The sequence below is a fragment of the Helianthus annuus genome, chromosome 15 (genome assembly GCF_002127325.2).
Source record: "Helianthus annuus cultivar XRQ/B chromosome 15, HanXRQr2.0-SUNRISE, whole genome shotgun sequence".
NCBI classification, from domain to species: Eukaryota; Viridiplantae; Streptophyta; class Magnoliopsida; order Asterales; family Asteraceae; genus Helianthus; species Helianthus annuus.
Genome location: NC_035447.2, coordinates 97,241,038 through 97,252,507, shown reverse-complemented (window position 1 = coordinate 97,252,507; position 11,470 = coordinate 97,241,038).

Sequence of the window (11,470 nt, the reverse complement as noted above, 5' to 3'; positions counted from 1 at the left end):
ACAAACTTTTCCCCCACTCACACACACATATATATACATACATATGTATGTATGTATAATTGAAGGGGTTATTAATTAATTGAGTAATGATAAGGTAGGGGCTTTATGACTACGCGCTCTAGTGATATAATGTCTCATAAAGCTCCTGTATGACGTGGCATGCCACGTATCGCATAACGCCACCAAAGGAGTTTTATGACCACGCATGGTCTAATCTAAACAGAAAGCTCGACGTCAATTCATTAAGAGAGAGCTTAATTCGGTTAGTTATATTTACAACAGGGATTTAATTCGGCTCCTTTAACTTGAAGAATGTTGAGTTCGCCCCATTTAATTTCAAAAAGGTCGAGTTGAAATTTTTAAGATTTAGACTCCTTTTTTTATCAGTTGTTAACTTTTTTTTTGAATGGTGACTGTGTTATGTTTGGTTATCGTACTCTCCAAAATTAGAGAGCTCTAAAAGTGCAGGGTGTGGAGGGGCTTGAGTTGGGTGCATTACTCGACACGTGACAGATGTAACCTTCACCAGTCCACACCAAAAATGTGGAGTGTGGAAGTGGTGTGGCCAGGCCAGGCCAGTGTTGGTGACATGTGGTTTATTTTTTTATTTTTTTAATGTTGGCAATTGTATAAAAAACATTGCTTATATTAATTTAAAAAAAAGTTTCAAAATTTCTTTGGGTCAATAATAAGCCAAAAACCCGAAATACCCCTGCGAATTTCCTTATTTACAACATCATGCCACCGCCTTTTTCTTGTGTTTACTGGATCACGCATGGGAGCCTATGTTGGCCTTTATTCACACATCCCAAGCCCATTTGAAGATGCCTTAGCATGCCACCTTCAAGCCTAAATCGTGGAATTGGATTTTGATACCAAATAAACATTGTTTTGAATTGTTTATCTGAATATTTGTTGAAACCATTAACCTTACAAGACTTGATAAACAATCTAAGTAGGCGAATTGTTTATCTTTTTTCACAAAACCAATGTAGTTTCCGAGTTGAATCGGAAGCCTTCGTTTTTCGTCTTCATTGAAATCAGATGGATACTTCTCGGCTAGCTTTAGTATATTTGGAATGTCAAATGCACTAAAATTGTCACACGCATTCTCTAAGATAACGTTACCAAACTCTTCATTCATTTCACCCATTAGTTCTAAAAGCCCTAAGAAATTTCCTTTATTTAATGAATCTTTTGATTCATCATGACTACGAAATGCCAATCCGCCATTCAACAACCTTTTTCCAAGCATAGTAGAAGAACTAAGTTTAAGTCGTTATTCACGTTTCTCCTTAGTGTTCCTATTGTCCCATTGTGTGTACCACTTGATTTTCGTTAACCAAATCGACACTCATTTGGAAACATTTGTTATGGAGGCCATTAACTAAGCCAACATGTTTTTTAAATGCCGCACATACTTTTTTTTCCAATTGTTATACCCGTCGGACACAAACGTGACTCTACGATCTCCAAATTGTCTCCTAAATAAATAGAAACATAAGCAAAACACACGATCCGCTTTTGAGTTACACTCTAACCATCCCTTATACTCATGTTTGTCATACCATTCTTCCTTAAATTTTCTTAACTCGTTACCTTGAAACGTTGATTGTGAGAATTCGATACCTCTTGGTTGATTTGGTCCTCTTAGTAGATATGCCCTTCTAATCTCATCTCGTTGATTCACGTTATATGATTCAATCGGCTTGCGATCATAAGGATTAGAAAGAAGATTATCCACATCAACGAATTCAGAAGATGATTCAACCCCTTTTCTCTTGACAAATCGTGCCATAAATTCCCTACTCATGGTTTCTAAATTCCTATTAAATATGAAAAAACAACACCATTAATTTTCATGCTTTTCATCACCAAACTTCATAATTTTCACTTCTAATTTCAATCCCTAGTTGTTGACTCCTTTTAAGTAAACATTTAAACAAACTAAAACAACATCATCACCCTACTAACGTTTCAAATAACATCAAAAAAACAAAAAACAAATCAAACTTTAAAAACTCAAATTCTACAAAAAAAATATTAAAACAATAATATAAACAATAAAAATAGAGCCTTACCGAATGAGAACAAAGCCTTCGTTGTGATGCGGGTGGCCGGATTTCAGGTTTCTCCGGCCAAAAATTTCAAGGGGTGCGGTCGAAAAATTGCTAAGGGGTGCACACAAAAATTTTCAAGGGGTTCGGATGAAAAATTCTAAGAGGTGCGGACGGGATTTTCAACAGATAATACCACTAAATTTTTTTTCCGGGGATGTGCCCGCCCATCTTGGGATGGGTGTATGTCCGCCCCTGTTTCTTGGAGTTTTCAAGCCGCGGATCAAGATTTAAGTTCGGGTTCGCAAACGAGTTAGTTTAGTTTCGATATACTTTGTGTTTATTGAATTTATGAACATGATTTATTATTTAATTTAGACTTATTTCACGTTCTTGATAATGATTCTGGGCTAATTTGTTTTTTCTACCCGGGTTTGTGATGAATATTCGTTATTTATCGATAATTTCTTAGTTTTGGTAATTTAATTGATGGATTAATATTAAAGTAAAAGACCTAATTATATTTGATTAGATGTTTGTGCACTCTTTACTTTAATTTATTATTAATCTATTGTTCCTCGTATATCTTTGTGAATGTCTTTCATGTATAGATGCACGTTAGGTTACTTACTTTGTGTTTGTAGCTAGTTTATGGTTTATGTGCACGTATTCATAGGAACTTTGTTTGATAATTTAGAGGAGTTTAGTGTTCTGCTTATTCTTGAGACCAGAAGGGGATAGATAGTTAGGTTTGTCTTTGGTGCTAGGTATATAGGTGCAGTGAGACTGGGAGGAGATCTGTTTAAGTTCCCTTGCATTATTTGCTTACCTAAGTCTAATTAAGTGTTATTAGGTTACCCCGTACACTTTAGGGTGTATTGCGAATAGTGAGACCGAGAGGAGATCTAGTCTTTATGTACTTTAGTATTGTTGGAGAGACTGGGAGGTGATTCAAACCATATCAGTGAGCTTTATTTGACATTTAGGATCTTTAGAGGAAGATGATGAGACTAGGAGGAGATTCAGCTTATCTTTAGTCTTATAGTGCCTTATCATTAGAACCTGGTTTCACTAAAGTTACCATTACTAAGAGAAAACCGAGAGGCACGAATAGGATTCCAAACCTAGGTAGTACTTTATCCCTATTGGTTTCACCATTAGCATCCGCAGTTGTGTCTTAGTAGTCTAGTTCGTCTTTGTTAATATTAGGATACTAGTTAGTTAATTAATTAATTAATTAATTAATTAATTAATTAATTAATTAAAACCCTCAAGACGATTAAAACCAGTTAAGTAATTAGTTGAGTCAAAGTCTAGTTAGCGTCGTTAGTGTCCCGTGGGTTCGATATATGGACTTCCAATGGGCTAACTACTTTTGATAGGTACACTTGCATGTCTGTGGTCTAGCATTAGGAGAGTCAAGAGTATTACTAGAGAGTCTAGGTCAGGTTTAGTTAAGTAATTTTAGCAGACCTGATTTAGCACATCAGCTATCCATTTGGAAGACCAAGCAAAGACTACTTTTACATGTCTGTATGCACCTTCGCATTTAGGCGAATGCCATTTGGATTATATAATGTCCTAACCACCTTTCAAAGGTGCATGATGAGTATATCTTCTCGGATATGGTGGGGAGTCTTTGGAAATCTTCATGGATGGCTTTTCTATATTTGGGTCATCTTTTGAGACTTGTCTTGACCAATTAGAAAAAGTGTTAAAACGTTGTGTCGAAACCAATTTGGTCTTAAGTTGGGAAAAGAGTTATTTTATGGTTCAGGATGGGATTGTGTTGGGATATCTGGTGTCGAATCGTGGGATAGAGGTAGATCAAGCAAAAGTACAAATTATATATACTCTACCTTATCCCACAAGTGTTAAAGGTGTTCGTTTTTTAGGTTATGTGGGGTTTTATAGGAAGTTCATTAAGGGAATTAGTGATATACAAAACCTTTATGGAATATTTTATTAAAAATCAACCCTTTTATTTTTGATGAAAAATGCGAATAAGCCTTTAAGCTTTTGAAGGAAAAATTGGTTGAAGCCCCACTCTTGCAATCATAGAATTGGTCATTACTATTTGAAATCATGTGTGATGTGAGTGATTACGTAGTTAGGGTCGTGTTGGGTCAACGGGTGGATAAGAAACCGGTAGTTATTTACTATTCAAGTAAAACTCTTTCGGATGCACAACTTATTACACAACAACCGAAAAAGAGTTACTTGCGGTGGTTTATGGTTTGGATAAATGTCATGCTTATATATTGGGTAGTAAAGTTGTTATTTATTTTGACCATAGTGTTGTCAGGTGTCTTATGGAGAAGAAGGATGCTAAGCCACGGTTGATCTGATGGGTACTGTTGTTGCAAGAGTTAGAGCTAGAGATCCGAGACAAAAATGGTAGTGAGAATGTGGCGGGTGGACACTTGTCCCAGTTGGTGGTAGAAGAGGGTTTGACTTCTGTAGAAATTAACGAAACCTTTCCGGATAAACATATTTTGGTTGTGTCTACTTTACCTTGGTTCGATAATATTGTTAATTATTCAGTGACAGGTGAATTATCGGCACATGGGGAGAGGCAAAGGCGGGTACACTTTATCTCTCAAATTAAACTCTACAGGTGGGTGGAACCAAACTTGTTCAAAGTGTGTGTTGATCAAGTCATAGGGAGATGCATTACGGATGAGGAGATCCCGAGTGTGCTGAAGCATGTGCATTCATTTACATGTGGGGTCCATATTAGTGGTCACAAAACAGGGCATAGTGTCTTATACTTGCCAACTGTATTTAAGGATACCTTTGAGTTTCCTAAAAAACTATGTTAAGAGTAAAAAAATTAGGGAGTATTGCAAAGAGGGATGTGATGGCAACGCAACTGATCCTCATAGTGGTTGTTTTTTTACGTGTGGGGAATTGATTTCATGGGCACATTCCAAAATGCTCATGGCAACTAGTACATTTGGTGGTCGTGGACTATGTATCCAAATGGGTCGAAGTGATCGCCACCAAAATGAACGACCACACCATTGTTTGTAACTTGGTCCAAAATAACATCATTACAAGGTTTGGGTGTAACCGTTGTGCAAAAATTTTGAACTTTCAAAAACTATTTTTTTTTCTTTTGGAAGTAATTCGTTAACTGATACTTAGACGTAATCAGTTTAACGTAATGTACACTCCGGAACAAGTACATAAGCTACACATACCCTAAATACCCTTTACATAACTTAGATATGAGTTTTGAGGGGTTAGGAATCACAAAAACAAGTTTATACAAGTTCAAGGACCATTTTTGACAAACTGCAAAAGTCTGCCCAAACCCCCAGCATACGGATTGTATGTACAAATTCGAACATTCTCGTACTCAATAAAATCTTGTATTTTATTTGCGAGAATGCACAATCTCAATCGTGGTGCAATTTCGATCATTTTCGTGTTCGATAAAGTCTCGTACCTTATTTGCGAAACGCGTAACCGTACGATCGAACGAACTGACATCCACGACATTCCCGAACAAAATCCAAGTTACTTATACCTAAACACCTTTATATAACCTAAATATTAGGTTAAAAGAGGTTAAAAGTGATAAAACGCAACAATACAAGTCGATGGGCTAAATCTGCTAAAAAGCAAAACTTAGCCCCCAAGGAAGCTTTGCGGACCGTATAGACTCCCCCTTACAGTCTGTAAGGGGTGCCCAGACAGCAAACTTTGAGCAGCCCCTTGTTTCCTTCCTTACTCCCGAAGATCATGAAAATTCTGGGATTGTGCCATCATTTGACAAGTGTTAAGACCTCTCTCTGATCTTGACACCTCATGAACACATGGCATGATCCTAGAGCTTCCTAAACTCTATAAATAACAACCACATTCATCCATTTTCACTTGCTCAATTCTCAAATCTTTCTCCCATCTCTTTGGAGCTTGCTTCCAGCTTTTGGAGGCCTCCTAATGGAGTTCTTATAGTGTTCTTCAACACAAGTAAGTACTCTTCCTAGTCCATTTCATTTATTTTAGCTATTTTGAGCTAAAAGTCAAATAGTTTGACTTTCTGTTTGACTTTTGGTTCTGACCACTTTGGTCAAGTCAAAGTTCAAATTGAACTTTGCAACGTGATCACAAAAGTTATAATCCCTTGCGATTGCACCTTCTGATTACCATGTTTACTAGGCGAAGCGACGAGTCAAAGTTTTGTAAATTAAAAGTCAAAATGTGCAAAAGTGCATTTTACGACGAAATGGTTTTCGGGTCTTAAAACTTAAATTTTTGACACCAAATCAGTTTTATAATTTAATTAGACATGTTCCAACATGTCTAACTCGTCGTTTCTAGTTTAGCGCTTATTTTCTTAGTCGTTAGTCGAGCGGTTTGACTACCGCTTTGACTTTCGAATCCGACCCGTTTGGTCAACTTTAGGATCCGACCAAGACCTTTATTATGACCATAGTATATTAGGAAATAACCTACTGAGGTTATACCTTATGATCATATCGTTTGGTTAGTCAAATGACGAGTCGATTATATATTCTTTAAAAAATGTTGAAAATACCCTTTTTGCGCATAAATTAGTTTTGAACATATAAGAACATTGTTTTGACATCTAAACTGATTATACAACTTATATAAATTAGTTTTGACATATTAGACTCGTCATAGGGCGTATTTAACCATCCGAACCCATAGTTACGTTTACGACCCGTTAAAAGTGGCGTAAACTACTTTAGCGAGCTGTAACAAGCTAAAACACTTTGAAACACTTCCAAATCAGAATCTATGGTGTTATGAATCATATTATACAAGATCCAACTCTTGTTTGGTTTATATGACTTCATTCTATCCGATCTCCCGTTTTCAAGTTTCGATACACTAACACGTAGTTATCCGCTACACTAGGAACCACTTCAACATTTGCACTTTGAGCTTTGCTATTCAATTGAACAAGACCTTTACGCAAACCTGTGAGTACATAGTACCCTCTTTATGTTTTCCAAATGTTTTGGGTGATTCATATGTGTAACCAGTTTTTCTTCAAATGTATGGCATATATGTGTTTACTAAGTGCTTTTTGTGTATTATTCTTATTAAGCAAAACATGATTGAGAACACGAACCAAATCTTTATAGGATCTATCTATCTTCATAGTTAGATTATTGTAGAATAATTAAAGTACAATTTTAAATCTTTCTATCTTCATAGTTGGATTTCTAAGAGTGCTTTACGTATGAACGCGCCGATGGTTATTGTTTATGTGTAAAGTATTGTTGGTGATTTAGATAACGAAACGAGAGTAATACAAAAAGGACATGGTGGATACGCCACTGGTACTTCCTATATATAAGTGTGCTTATTGTATTACCCTTCGTGGCATTATCTGAATCACTATTAGGAATTAGGATTTTGTGATTCAATGTGACCAAACCAAATCCTTATAGCATCTATCTATCTTCATAGTAAGATTCTTGTAGGATGTTTGTTAGCGCACTACATCTGTTGATTGCGTCTAGGTGTCTAGGATCAGGTCTTACATCGTATTGTATAGCATAGGGCACGTTTTACGAGAAAACGGGAGTCTGTATAGGTTTTAGGAATCAGGTCCGCTCATAGAGTCAGTTGTTCCTGGATCGCTTATTTGTCAAGTATGGACCGCTCATGTGGACATGCCTGGTCCGCTCTTATGGACATGTGTCACATGAGGGACCCAATCCACTATATATAGGGGTCTTTAGGGCAGACCTCAGTAGTGATTGTCGAATTCCACGCCGAAGCTCTGCCGGTGTGACGATTGTGCTGTAAAACGTTTCAATTCAATAAAACAAGCAGTTAGGAGAAAGAACAAACTATATCTACTTGCATTTCTTATTATTCCGCATCTGAAACGCAAGAGACAACCTCTGAACGACTCGTTCGGGTCAGCAATCGATCCTACAACTGGTATCAGAGCCTAGGAGGAGGTTTTCTACAGATTTTAGCCGGATTTCATCATTTCTTCTCACTTCTACACCTTCTTTTCTCTTTTTCGGGAGTTTTTACGGTCGAATTTCGCTCAAATTTTCACAGATTGTGCGCAATAGTACTTAGACAAACCCTGGAAAGTTTTGTGTCAAAATTCGAAGTTTTAACAGGTCAAATCATTTTCGATATGTGGATCGCTCATACTGACGTCATCGTGAACCGCTCTTAGGTCACTTCCTGATTCGCTCATTCATACAAAATTTCAGTTGGTTCGCTCAAAATTTGGTTCTGGTTCGCTCCAAAGCCTTACTCTGGTTCGCTCATTCGAACAACATCCTGGTCCGCTCGAACGGACATTATTTCTGGACCGCTCCAAAAACAATCTCTGGATCGCTCATTTGGATCAACTTGGTTCGCTTATTTGGTCTTGATCCAGTTCGCTCCAAAAGTATTCAATTGGTTCGCTTATACGCCGGTTCGCTTATCAGAATTGTCTGGTCCTTTTGTCTTGCTGGTTCGCTTCAAGAGATTTGGTTGGATTGCTTATTGTACTAGATTCGCTTATCTGTCATTTGTCTTGAAATTTGTGACATTTAATCATGGATACCGAATTCTACAATGCTTTTGCTACATCGACTACTCCAGCTGCAATTGCTCAAGCAATGAATTTAGAAAACGAGATGGGAACGACTCAAAAACCCCCTAGATTGATGAGCATTGAGGAGTATTATGGGTGGAAGGATCGGTTTGAAAACTGGGTTCAGGCAAATCATCTCAGATCATGGGAATGCATATTGAAGAAGTATACTTTGCCTTGAACAGATTTGCAAGTCATTAAAGAGATATCCGAGTTTACTGATCAAGAACGAGCAATGTATAGAGCCGAGAAAATGATGATCAGTTTGTTGCAGCAGGCTATAAATGAAGATATATTCATCTTGTTACAGCACGACAAAACTGCTAAGTCGATATGGGATGCTCTTAAAGTTAAATTCGAGGGAAGTGAAAACATGATCAAAAGCAAGAAAGCATTGTTAAAGAAAGAGATCGATTTGTTTAGCAGTTTGCCGGGAGAGGACACTAAAAAGTTAATCGAGAGATATTGTCACTTGGTGAGATCGTTATCGATGTTGGGAGTTGAAAAAGGTCATGAGGAATGGGTGGATAAATTGGCTGACGCGTTACCTCAAAAAGAGTGGGGAACATATTTGATGATCTTGAAAAATACTGGTGTATATGACGGGCTGACAATTTCACAGTTTATTGAGAAAATTGAGAGTCAGGATCTTGAGCAGCAAAAGATCGCGAGAATGAACAGTCCGAGTGGTCAACAGGACGTGAAGATGTATTACCGGGGTAGTGTTCCAGTCACTGATTCTGAAAGAAGTCCGAAGATACAAACTGCATTCAGTGCTGGTGATTCATCTGAGAAAGCTGGTCAGGGTTCAAACAAGAGTAGCAGCGGGTTTTCATCATTTCCGAGTGTGAATCCGAAGAGACTAACACGAGTTTTCAGTCTCAAAGTACAAAAACCGGAAATGGATACATAATTCAGTGCAACATAGCTCTTAATCTTCCAGAAGGTCAAAGCTTCTCTGAAGACACTGCGAAAGATCACATGGCACTTTTGGGTTCTGTGTTGTTATCTTATGAGGGTCTTGTTGCTGGTCGGATCGGAAATCCTATGCTTACCAAAGAGGATTACGATCAAATAGACGCCGAAGAAATGGAACTCATGGATATTAAATGGTGTCTTGCTAGTGTTCTTCGACGAGCTGAAAAATTCAAAACCATTACCGGGAGAAATGACTTTCTAGATGCTCATGTCTCTACTTTAGGTTTTGATAAATCTAAAGTTACTTGTTTTCGATGCAGGGAGAAAGGCCATTTCAAGCGGGAGTGCAAAGGAAAAGAAGCTAGCGGAGCACAGAATCCATTCGGGAAAGATGATTACTATCGCAAAGCTATCTATCAGCAAGTTGGTCAATCCCAAGAACCGCAGACAGCTCACGGAAGAAAGATTGAAGATCCGAAGAGAGCATGTTTGGTAGATTTCAGCTGGAGTAATTACATATCATCTGAAGCCACAACAGCACGCATTAGTGATCAAGATGATGAGAAACTACCAGAAGGTTTCAGTTGGGATATGTTTGTGGATAAAAAAGGAGAGTTCAAAGCTTTCATTGCCAAGATTGTCCGAGAGCCAGATCTGTTTGCTACTTGGATGAAATCAATTGGAGAGACTGTGAAAAGTGAAGATGAAAAGTCTGTGTCATCTGATGAAAGTTCAGACAGTACTGATAAACTTTCAGAATATTCTGGGGAAGGTTTACAGGGTTCAGATGAAGATTTACAGAATTCTGATAAAAGTGTACAAAATGAAAATGTTCAAGAAAAAGAAGTTGTTTTTGATAAAACACCGTCTGATTCTGATGTATCAGATGGTGATTCTGATAAGTCTGTACAGTTTGATAAATCACCTGATCACAGCAGCAGTGATGATGAGGAAGAAAAACACTTAAATATTGCAAAAACTCATCTTTCACCTGAAAGTTTTCATTTCTATTTTGCAGAAAGAATGGAGAAACTGAAGGAGAAACGAGCTGCTAAAGAACAACAAGCTGAATCTGAAAGTGATATTCAAAACGCTGAGAATGTTGCTGAGAAGATTACTGAGGTTGTGAAAAAAGAAGAAAAGGTGATTGAAGTAGAAAAAGTGGTAGAAGTTGTTAAAACAATCGAAGTTGAAAAGATTGTTGAAGTCGTCAAGCCGTGTGAGAAGTGCTTGGAAGATTGCGAGAATTGTTCAGCCAAAGACGACATCATAGCTGAGTATGAGAAGAAGAAGGAACAGTTACTGTTCAACCTCAACTATGTGAAAGAATCGTACGATGTTTTGAATAAGACAATAACTGGTCTTCAAAAGACTAACTCAGAAAGAGAACAAGCGCTGACGATGTTGAATGCAGTTTTAATGACAAAACAAAAAGCAATAAATTTCTACATCGAAGAGAGTGCTAAGTGGAAGCAAGAGTTGGAAACGGAAAAGATAGAGAATGAGAGAATTAGACGCTTATTGCAAAGTTATTCTAGTTCTGATTATCTCATTGACCGTATTTACCCAACTGTTGCAGGTATGGAAGCTTTCAAAGATGAGAAGTTAAAAGACAAGAAAGATTGTGGTAAGAAATCGACTGTTAGTTACAACAAATGTCCGCCTCCGATTTGGGATGGTTATTCACCTAGGAGACCAAATGAGGAGCAATTGGAAAAAGCAGTCAATATAAAGCTTAAAACCGACACAACTGACATTTTACCAGATAACATTGATGTCACATATATCTCGTCCGATACTGATCATGAGTCTGAATTAATCAAAAAGGTGGTTGATCAGGTGTTGGATACTGATGAGGAGTCTGAGTCGAAATCTGGGTCTGGAAAGTCAAAGTTGTCAGTCAACAATT